This window comes from Bos taurus, chromosome 28 (assembly GCF_002263795.3).
Source record: "Bos taurus isolate L1 Dominette 01449 registration number 42190680 breed Hereford chromosome 28, ARS-UCD2.0, whole genome shotgun sequence".
NCBI lineage: Eukaryota > Metazoa > Chordata > Mammalia > Artiodactyla > Bovidae > Bos > Bos taurus.
Genome location: NC_037355.1, coordinates 20246338 through 20257892, shown reverse-complemented (window position 1 = coordinate 20257892; position 11555 = coordinate 20246338). Strand labels below are relative to the sequence as shown.

The following is an 11555-nucleotide window of genomic DNA, read 5'->3' as shown; positions in this document are numbered from 1 at the left end:
AGATTGCATCCAAGTACTGCATTTCAGACTCTTTTGTTGACCATGATGGCTACTTCATTTCTTCTAAGGGATTCCTGCCCACAGTAGTAGATATAATGGTCATCTGAGTTAAATTCACCCATTCCAGTCCATTTTAGTTCGCTGATTCCTAGAATGCCGATGTTCATTCTTGCCGTCTCCTTTTTGACCACTTCCAATTTGCCTTGATTCATGGACCTAACATTCCAGGTTCCTATGAAATATTGCTCTTTACAGTATTGGAAAACAACAGAATGGGAATGACTAGGGATCTCTTCAAGAAAATTAGAGATACCAAGGGAACATGTCATGCAAAGATGGGCTTGATAAAGGACAGAAATGGTATGGACCTAACAGAAGCAGAAGATATTAAGAAGAGGTGGCAAGAATACACAGAAGAACTGTACAAAAAAGATCTTCATGACCCAGATAATCACGATGGTATGATCACTCACCTGGAGCCAGACATCCTGGAAGGTGAAGTCAAGTGGGCCTTAGAAAGCATCACTATGAAAAAAGCTAGTGGGGTGATAGAATTCCAGTTGAGCTATTTCAAATCCTGAATGATGATGCTGTGAAAGTGCTGCACTCAATATGCCAGCAAATTTGGAAAACTCAGCAGTGGCCACAGGACTGGAAAAGGTCAGTTTTCATTCCAATCCCAAAGAAAGGCAATGCCAAAGAATGCTCAAACTACCACACAATTGCACTCATCTCACACGCTAATAAAGTAATGCTCAAAATTCTCCAAGCCAGGCTAAAGCAATACGTGAACTGTGAACTTCCAGATGTTCAAGCTGGTTTTAGAAAAGGCAGAGGAACCAGAGATCAAATTGCCAACATCTGCTGGATCACCAAAAAAGCAAGAGAGTTCCAGAAAAACATCTATTTCTGCTTTATTGACTATGCCAAAGCCTTTGACTGTGAGGATCACAATAAACTGGAAAATTCTGAAAGAGATGGAAATACCAGACTACCTGACCTGCCTCTTGAGAAACCTATAAGCAGTTCAGGAAGCAACAGTTAGAACTGGACATGGAACAACAGACTGGTTCCAAATAGGAAAAGGAGTACATCAAGGCTGTATATTGTCACCCTGCTTATTTAACTTCTATGCAGAGTTTATCATGAAAAACGCTGGGCTGGAAGAAGCACAAGCTGGAGTCGAGATTTCCGGGAGAAATATCAATACCCTTAGATATGCAGATCTAAGGGTATGATATGCACACCACCCTTATGGCAGAAAGTGAAGAGGAACTAAAAAGCCTCTTGATGAAAGTGAAAGGGAGAGTGAAAATGTTGGCTTTAAGCTCAACATTCAGAAAACTAAGATCATGGCATCCAGTCCCATCACTTCATGGGAAATAGATGGGGAAACAGTAGAAACAGTGTCAGACTTTATTTTGGGGGGCTCCAAAATCACTGAAGATGGTGATTGCAGCCATGAAGTTAAAAGATGCTTACTCCTTGGAAGGAAAGTTATCAGCAACCTAGATAGCATATTCAAAAGCAGAGACAGTACTTTGCCAATAAAGGTCCATTTAGTCAAGGCTATGGTGTTTCCAGTGGTCATGTATGGATGTGAGAGTTGGACTTTGAAGAAAGGTGAGTGCTGAAGAATTGATGCTTTTGAACTGTGGTGTTGGAGAAGACTCTTGAGAGTCCCTTGGACTGCAAGGAGATCCAACCAGTCCATTCTAAAGTTAGTCAGTCCTGGGTGTTTATTGGAAGGACTGATGCTAAAGCTGAAACTCCAGGACTTTGGCCACCTCATGCGAAGGGTTAACTCATTGGAAAGACTCTGATGCTGGGAGGGGTTGGGGGCAGGAGGAGAAGGGGACAATAGAGGATGAGATGGCTGGATGGCATCACCGACTTGATAGACATGAGTTTGAGTGAACTCTGAGAGTTGGTGATGGACAGGGAGGCCTGGCATGCAGTGATTCATGTGGTCACAAAGAGTCGGACACGACTGAGCAACTGAACTGAACTGAACTGCCAGTGCCGGTCTCAGTGACATAACCTGTTCCAAAGGAATGAAAAGCCCACAGAGAGAAGCAAAATTCTAATGATAGAGAGGAAAAAGACAGAAAGAGACCTGAGAGCTTTCAATCTCAGGGATCTTAATGATATTGCATAGCACACAACACCCTTCAAATAACTTTCCTAGCCGTTGTCTGATTTCAAACAATAATTTCAATGGGACAGGCAGGGCAAATTCCATGAGTAGAGTAAGTAGAGCATATGGAGACCTAGAAACACAAGGGCCAGAGCCAAATTTGTCAGCCATTCATTGCTCAGGCTAAAGCATGTCCATAAAATAAGGAGTTTGAACTACACTGGTGTGGTAAATGTGAATCCAGTCTTTTGACCACAGAAATGACTTGTAAATCCTAGCTCATCCATTCATAAGCTGTATAACTTCTGGTAAACTTAATTAAACCACTAGGTTTCCATTACTTCATTCAAAAAACTGGGATGATAACATGTTCTGCACTTTAACAATTAAACAAAATAATTGAGAAGAAAGCATCTATCGCAATGCTTGACCCACAGTAGATCCTCAATAAATATTTTTTCCCTACCAGTACATTTTCTTCTCCCAAAGTTTCCTTTCTACCAAGAAATAACATTCCCATTTTACAAATAATTTTATTGAGTCACCAATGGGTTGAGGACCATTCAAATCAATCCAGCTAGCCAAGGTTTAAAATGGGGCACAGTTCTGAAATGAAATCAGAATCTCTGCTTCTAGACTAACAGTCTGGCATCATTTCTATAATGCCCAAATCCCACAATTGTGCAATTCATATAGCATTTATCAAGCACGTACTTTGCAAAAGCAGATTGCTCACCATCCCTTAAGGCACAATGATCCTCCCATTGCCATAATCTCCCCATAGACATGGGATGTTTATAGTATCATATAATTTGAGGGTTGGAAGAGACCTTAATGGTAATTTGCTTTAACTTCCTACTCAGAGCTGGAATTCCCTTTATAGCTCCCCTGACCTATGGCCAAGCTTCTGTTAGAACATTCCAACACAGATGCCACTGAGGATGAAAATGCAGTGGCTCTGGTGGCATGGTTTTAGAAGTTAGTCCTCTTTTGATTGCTGGTATCAGAAATTTCACTCAAACTGCCCATGCCAAACAAACATATTTTTTCATCTACTTTGTGGGTTTGGACCAGGCTTCAGGCATTTCTCAATTAAGGGGCTTGACTACTGCCATCAGAATCTGATCTCATTGTTTCTTGTCTGATCTCTGTACCAGCCACAATGTCACTGGGATGCAAACCTCTGACTTGCCAAGCCCAAGATTCATATCCAATCCTGTTATCAGAGGAAGGGGCAATGCCACTAAACCCCCAGGTCTGAGGTGAGGGAGAAGCAGCTTCTCGGGAGAAATCAGGAAGAAGGAGAAATGGAAATTGAGCACACAAAAACAACACATCTCACCACAATGCCATCGTAGTCCATACCCTGAGCTAGAAAAGAAGTCAAGGATGTTTTTCTCTAAAACATTAACAGTTAAAATAAAGTCAACAGTTGAAACATGACTTGCATTACACTGTCTGTTAGGAATTCTTTTGACCACAAATATCAAATAAGCAAATACTGGCTTAATAGAAGATTCATTTTTCTTACAGAGAAGCTAAGAAATTTTTAGCCTTTTTGGCCTTGATTCAGATGTTTAGCAGTGTCAGGTTTATGGATTGATGACTTCCGGGTTCTCTTGGTATCTGCTGATGGCAGCAAGAGACACTAAGTCTTACCAACTCTAAGTAACATAGCTTAGAGGCAGGAAGCAGGAGGCAGTGTAGAGCAATCCATGTACCTCTTTTTGATCTAGAAGAAAACCCTCCTTCCCAGAAACCTTAAAAAAAAAAAAAAAAACACTTCTCTTTACCTCTTATTGTCCAGGACTAGGTCACACATCCATGTCCATCAGCAGGCTGTTGGTGTTGTTCAGTTGCTCAGTCATATCTGACGCTTTGTGACCCCATGGACTGCAGCACGTCAAGCATCCCTGTCCTTCACAATCTCCCAGAGTTTGCTCAAATTCATGTCTACTGAATGGTGATGCCATCCAGCCATCTTGTCCTCTTTCATCCCCTTCTCCTCCTCCCTTCAAACTTTCCCAGTATCAGGGTCTTTTCTAATGAATCAGCTCTACGCAGCAGGTGGCCAAAGTACTGGAGCTTCAACTTCAGCATCAGTCCTTCCAGTGAATATTTAGGACTGATTTCCTTTAGGATTGATTGCTTTGATCTCCTTGTAGTCCAAAGGACTCTCAAGAGTCTTCTCCAACACCACAGTTCAAAAACACTCTTTATGTGCTTTAAGATCAATTCTTTGGCAGTCAATCTTCTTTATGGTTCAACTTTCACATCCATACTTGACTACCAGAAAAATCATAGCTTTGACTATATGGAACTTTGTTGGCAAAGTAATGTGTCTGCTTTTTTACATGCTATCTAGATTTGTCATAGCTTTTCTTCCAAGGAGCAAGCGTCTTTTAATTTCATGGCTGCCATCACCATCTGCAGTGATTTTGGAGCCCAAGAAAATAAAGTCTGTCACTCTTTCCATCAGCAGGAGGCAATGACATCTGCTTCTCCAGGCTATAGATTGGGAGGAAGACAAAAAGGGGGGTCATGGCTTTGAGTATCAAGACTGTCTACTAAAACTTTCTTGGCAAGTGTGTTTTTAATCCCTCTTCCTTCCACCCAAACCATATAAGGCAATCTGACTATTTTGAAGACAACAGTTCTTGATCCCATAATCTCAGGACCTCCAAGAGAGTCATTAGACCTTTTCAAAATAGCAGTTGAATTATAAACTCTACAAGAGGAGAAATCAAAGTTTATGTCTAAATTCTATAGAAACTATCAAACTGCCTGGCCAATTACAGGCAACAATTATTTTAAAATAAATCAAAATGTCCTGCTCAGAAATAGTGATTTTTCTTTAGTAGTCTTGTGTGTGTGTGTGTATTGTATATGTGTGTGTGTGTATATATATATATATATATATATATATGTATGTATGTATTGGCTGTGCTGTCTTAGTTGAGGCATGTGGCATCGAGTTCCCCAACCAGGGATTGAATCCAGGTCCCCTGCATTGGGAGCACAGAGTCTTAACCACTGGACCCCCAGGGAAGTTCCTACTGTTGTTCAATCACTGTTGTGTCTGACTCTTTAAGACACCGTGGACTACAGCATTCCAGGCTTCTTTGTCCTCCAGGCTCCTGTGTCCATGGAACCTTCCAGGCAAGAATACTGCAGTGGGTAAGCCATTCCCTTCTCCAAGAGATCTTCCTGACTTAGGGATCGAACCCAGGTCTCCTGCATGACAGACAGATTCTTGACCATCTGAGCCAACAGAGAAGCCCAAGGAAGTTCCTAGTAGTCTATATTAATCACAGATCAAGATGTATCTATTTTCTCTGTTTGTACCTTCCCTTTCAGTAGTACCTAGTTAGTTCACATACAGGGGACCATTTTACTGGATTTTGATATATTGGTTTGTTTTTTGTTTCTCTACTCATTAGTAAAGCAGTCTTTCAGCAGAACAAATTTCATTAGCCACATGCTCTACTCCAGTGGTTCCCAAACTTTCCATGGAGACACTATATCAAAATCACCCAGGAAGCTTCCATGTACAGATTCTAAACCACCAGCCTCAGAATCTCAAATGCCAGGGATTCCAGATGAGGCCAAGGTAACTTCATTTTTAAAAAGCTTCTGGTTTCAGCTGAATTTGGAGCCACTGGTCAAAGCAACCAAACTAATCAGACCAAACAGACAAAAAGTTTTCTTTTCAGTTGCACTTTGTAGCCCAGTAGACATTCTGTTGGAGAAGGCAATGGCACCCCACTCCAGTACTCTTGCCTGGAAAATCCCATGGATGGAGGAGCCTGGTGGGCTGCTGTCTTTGGGATCGCATAGAGTCAGACACGACTGAGCGATTTCACTTTCACTTTTCATTTTTCATGCATTGGAGAAAGAAATGGCAACCCACTCCACTGTTCTTGCCTGGAGAATCCCAGGGACGGGGGAGCCTGTTGGGCTGCCGTCTATGAGGTCACACAGAGTCGGACACGACTGAAGCAACTTAGCAACAGCAGCAGCAGCAGCAGGCATTCTGTTGTCCAGCATGTGCCCAACAATCCAGGGAAGACTTCAGCTATTAAGAGACCTCACACAGTTGAAATTTATCTAAAAAGATAAGGAATGCCTTAATACTGGGGCCTTCTTGAGAAGGTAATTTTTATGCTTTCCCTGTACACATTAAAACTTGCCTAATTTTGTGTCTTCCCAGAAACCAGTCCAAAGACAATTTTCAAACCAAAATCAATTGATTCTGCCTCCCCAGCAGGAATCTCTCATCCCCATTCCCTAAGACACATGGTCCATATCAATGATGAGCACTAAAACATCATCTTGTCTCTATTTATGCTGTCAGATACATGAAAATTCCTTTTTGTTCTGACCCACTTAGATTTAAAGTTTTACCCAGTTTTTCTAGCTCAATGGTCTGCAAAATCTTGGAATTATCATCTGTCATGATGCTTTGTGGGTTCCCAGGTAGTGCTAGTGGGAAAGAACCTGCCTGCCAATGCAGGAGACATAAGAAACATGGGTTCAATCCCTGGGTCAGGAAAATCCCCTGGAGGAGGGCTTGGCAACCCAGTACAGTATTCTTGCCTGGAGAATCCCATGGACAGAGAAGCCTGGTAGGTTACACTCCACAGGGTTGCAAAGAGTTGAACACAACTGAAGTGACTTAGCATACACACATCCACACATGATGCTTTACCCCACTTTAAATTGGAGGCCTATGAAGCGACTCAGCAGCAGCAGCAGTGACTCAGAATGTTAAAGTGAGTCCAGGATCACAATTTCATTCATTAAGCCAGCTAACAGATGATCTGCCTCAGGGTGCATTATTTTTCCACCTAATCCAGTGAACACAACAATGTACCACAAAAAAAAAAAAAAAAAGCAAATGTTTACTACAACCTACCTCTAAACCCCTGTGCATTAAAACACAACATTTTTTGTCTTGTCCATTTGAGTAAGGTTGTTTTAATCACAGCAGAATTGTCTATATCTAACATCTATCTCGGCACCCCACTCCAGTACTCTTGCCTGGAAAATCCCATGGACGGAGGAGCCTGGTAGGCTGCAGTCCATGAGGTCGCTAAGAGTCGGACATGACTGAGTGACTTCCCTTTCACTTTTCACTTTCATGCATTGGAGAAGGAAATGGCAACCCACTCCAGTATTCTTGCCTGGAGAATCCCAGGGATGGGGGAGCCTGGTGGGCTGCCATCTATGGGGTTGCACAGAGTCGGACACGACTGAAGTGACTTGGCAGCAACATCTATCTCACTGAAAAAAGTCAGTATGTGGCTCTATCTTTCTATGAAACACACAAGGAATCTCCAAAGAGGAGCATCACCCAAGCAAGACAGGCAAATCTCCATGTTGTCAGAGTAATAGTGTTTTCAGCCTTTGTTACTTCCTCTTGAATGGGGAACAAAAAGCAGACTGATTTCCCCATTGAACAAATGATAGGTCTTCTTCGAGGGGCCCCTAGGCCCGGGGAGAGAGCAATTGTCAATAAGGAGGTAAATTCTGGCTATAGAATGCTCTGTTCACTTGTTCTCCCCTGTTCCTCCCACTTTCAGTAACAGGAACATCACAAAAATAATAATGATGCAGCAACGCAGTATGGTTAGCAAAATCTAATGGAAATACTTATCAGTCTCAGAGCAAGAAGATAATGTCCCCTGTATTTAATATTCCTCACATCTTCCTGGATATTCCTTTGGGCTACTCATTGAAATAATAAAGGAATCTAGAGGTAAATGAATGGAACAATTAAGGATCAGGATCTATTGTGGAAAATAGTCTCATAGTTCCATGGTTTGAACAACCTGGGAAGCTGGGGAGGTGAGGGAGGGTAACAAAATAACACTTTCTACATATGTGAAAAGCTGGTGATGGTGATGGACAAGGAAGCCTGGCACGCTGCAGTCCATGGGGTCACAAAGAGTCGGACACGACTGAGCAACGGAACTGATTGAACTGATCAAAGTGATATACATGGAGTTCTGAGCACAAGAAATAAGCTGGGTTATAATAATAGATATGGGAATTATACATTAGGAAAAATACTATAATATTAATTACTGCTAGATATTGAGCACAATTACAGTTATCTGAGAAAACAGGCTCAAAGACTTGCCCACGTTCTCATGTAATAAAGTCAGGATTTGAGCCCTGGGCTGGCAGACACCAATGCACAGATCTTATACATAATTTCTTCTTGGAAGGCTGGGTTTATTTGCAGAGAGACATAGAAAGACATAGTAACAAAACAACAACAAAAAAATGACCTCAGTTCATTCTCATTGGTGAAATTGACACTGTGATTTTATTTTAGATCCCACACTCCCCCAGTCAGGACGGCCATGACTTTGCCACTATTTATACCAATTAGGCTTCCCTGGTGACTCAGTCAGTAAAGAATCCACCTGCAATGAGGAAGACCTAGGTTCGATCCCTGAGTTGGGAGGATCCCCTGGAGAAGGGAATGGCAAGCCACACCAGTACTCTTGCCTGGAGAATCCCCAAGGATACAGGGTCCTGGGAGGCTGCAGTCCATCATGTCACAAAGAGTCGGGCATCACTGAGTGACTAAGACAGCACACAGCACAGGATGGAATATCTATGTTTTGGCCAGGCACTAGGAACATGGAACAGATAATATCATTGTGGAAAAAATATTTGTTTCTGCCCCTGAGGTCTGCCTCTTTGCATGAAGACCAGGTATCTTATTCCATTGACATTAGGTTTGTTCTGTAACTTGTATTACATTTTCTTAAAGGTTTGTACACACCCATCCTGTTGAATTCAGGAGTTTCAATGTGAATTTCTCTGACCAGTGAAACATGGGAAAAAATAATGCACATCAATTCCAAGTAAGAATTTTTAGGGTTAGCTCATGTTTACTATGTCCCGTTTCCTTTTGCCACCAGCCTGTCGATGATCAAATACAAGCTGCTCTGTCAGCCTGAGCACAGAAATGATGACAACATCAAGTGGAATTAGAGACAACCATGATGGACATTCAGTGCAAGCACAGAGTAAACCTTTGTTGTTTGTTGTTGTAGCTACTAAGATATCACAGTCACTTGTTGCTCCACCATAATTTCATGACCTTACTAATAAGAAAATCTGATCCTGATTTCTGTATTCCAAGGCCTCTGAGAGACAGTCCAGAGACCAATGTGCCATACAGGATTGATGGCTACTTCATCATGACTTCACCCAAACCCCTTGCTCTAAACTACTTCATCCAAATCCATCCCTCCCAGTCTCACAAAATGGAGTCAGGAATGAAAAACACAATTTTTTAGTCTACATACATAACGTTTCCATAGATTCTGTTAAAAAAAAGAAAGAAAGAAAGAGCTCATGAAAATGCTGCCTAGAATCAGACACAGTCCTTAAAAGCAAGCCCCTTGCAGCCAATCAGGCATGAATTCTAATCTACTGGTTACCAGATTTGAAATGTGAGGCATAATATTTCCTGTCTCATATTATTTTCTATCTCTTAAACCATGGTTTGCTTATTAGTAAAACAAGGACAACAACAGTATTGTGAGGAGAGGTATTGGAGCAACATCACTCAGAATTTGAGAAATGCAAATCAAAACAATGAGATACACCTCACACTGCTAGGATGTCTACTACCAAAAGACAAGTAATAACAAGTATTGGTGAGGTTGTAGAGAAAGGAGAATCCTTATATACTGTTGATAGGAAGGTAAACGGGTACAGCCTCTAGGGAAAACAGTATGGAGTTTCCTCAAAAAATTTAAAAGAGAACTACCATATGATTCAGCAATTTCACTTCTGGGTAATTAGGCAAGGAAAACTATTTCTAAGAGACATCTGCATAACAGCCAAGACATGGAAATAACTGAAGTGCCCACTGATGGATGAACAGATAAAGATAATGTGATATAAATGACATATATGCACAATTGGATATTATTTAGCTTCCCTGGTGGCTCAGACAGTAAAGCGTCTGTCTACAATGTGGGAGACCTGGGTTCAATCCCTGGGTCTGGAAGATCCCCTGGAGAAGGAAATGGCAATCCACTCCAGTACTATTGCCTGGAAAATCCCATGGACAGAGGAGCCTGGTAGGCTACAGTCCATGGGGTTGCAAAGAGTCGGACACGACTGAGTGACTTCGCTTTCACTAGCCATAAAAAAGAAGGAAATCCTGCCATTTACAACACAGATGGAACTTGAGAGCATTATGCTAAGTGAAATAAGTCAGATATAGACAAATACTGTATGATCCCATTTATATGTGGTATCCAAAAAAACTGAAATGGAAACAGAGAACAGATTTATAGTTGCCATTGGCACGGGGCAGGGGTGGGGGGGGGGAGGTTCTGCGGAATGAGTCAAGAGGGTCAAAGACACAAACTTTGTTTTTAAGATAAAAAAGTTCTGGGAATTTAATGTACAGCATAGTGACTATAGTTAACAATACTGAAATAAATAGTACTTGAAAGTTGCTAAGGGAGTAGATCTTAAAAGTCCTCATTATAAGAAATAAAGCTTTATAACTATGTGAGGTGGTGAATATTAACTAAACTTATTGTGATAAATAGACTTCCCAGGTGGCACTAATGGTAGAGAATCTGCCTGCAAATGCAGGAGATGCAAGAGATGCAGGTTTGATCCCTGGGTCAGGAAGATTATCTAGAGTAGGAAATCACAACCAGCTCCAGTATTCTTGCCTGAAAATTCCATGGACAGAGGAGCCTGGAGGGCTAGAGTTCATGGGACTGCAGAGAGTAGGACATGACTAACAACGACTAACACACAGACACACACAGACACACACATTGTGATAAATATATCACAATATATCAAATCATTATGTAGTATACCTTAAGCTTACATACTGTGGCATGTTGATGATACCTCAATAAAAATGGAAAAAAATTTTAAAGCTTTAAAATGAAATGAACAGGGGGCGGTCCTAAGATGGCAGAGGAATAGGACGAGGAGACCACTTTCTCTCCCACAAATTCATCAAAAGAACATCTGAACCCTGAGTAAATTCCACAAAACAACTTCTGAATGCTGGCAGAGAACATCAGGCACCCAGAAAAGCAGCCCATTGTCTTCAAAAGGAAGTAGGAAAAAATATAAGACAAAAAGAGAGACAAAAGAGGTAGGGACAGAGGTCCATCCTGGGAAGGGAGTCTTAACTGAGTCTGGGAGGAAAAATAAATAAATAATTAAAACCCACAGATTATGTGCCCAACGGAAACTCCCCCAGTGGAGAAGCAGCGCAGACACCTGCATCTGCCACTAGCAAGCAGAGGCTGGGCAGGGAGGCGCAGGCTGCATTGCTTAGAATAAGGATCAGGCGTGAATGCCCCGAGGGCAATCTGAGGGACCTAACTTGGGCTAGCAAACCAGACTGTGGGAT

At 41.7% G+C, this 11555-nt stretch overlaps 1 long non-coding RNA gene across 1 annotated transcript; it reads left to right on the top strand.

Moving 5' to 3' along the window:
* The first annotated feature begins 5660 nt into the window (after positions 1–5660).
* On the top strand, positions 5661–9210 carry LOC132344165 (uncharacterized). Its single transcript, XR_009493300.1, has 2 exons — positions 5661–6289; positions 9073–9210. It is a non-coding gene; the product is annotated as an uncharacterized lncRNA (long non-coding RNA).
* The last annotated feature ends 2345 nt before the right edge of the window (positions 9211–11555 follow it).